Source organism: Dinoponera quadriceps, unplaced genomic scaffold, assembly GCF_001313825.1.
Source record: "Dinoponera quadriceps isolate SergipeBrazil2010 unplaced genomic scaffold, ASM131382v1 scaffold2420, whole genome shotgun sequence".
Classification (NCBI taxonomy): Eukaryota; Metazoa; Arthropoda; class Insecta; order Hymenoptera; family Formicidae; genus Dinoponera; species Dinoponera quadriceps.
In genome coordinates, this window is record NW_014556754.1 from 1509197 (window position 1) to 1509505 (window position 309).

The following is a 309-nucleotide window of genomic DNA, read 5'->3' on the forward strand; positions in this document are numbered from 1 at the left end:
AAACGGATGATTTTGCATCGTGAGACGACCAGCACGAGTTCTCGCAGTTCTCCGCGTCGGGTCATCAGAATTGCCGCCAATTTTCGCGCGCTGCTCGAGATCTCCTCTCCGTTTTCTCGGATCGGCGCGCACCTTCAGATCTCGGCCGCTCGCCGTGATTTGAATTACACACGCATTTATGATAAATGCGGCCGAATGGGAAGCAAGTCCGGACAGGAGTGCCCGGTGTTAAATATAAATCCGCTCTCGCAGAGAGGCGATATGATTAATGGGCCCTCCCAAATCAGGGAACGCGCTCGTGAGAGTGAA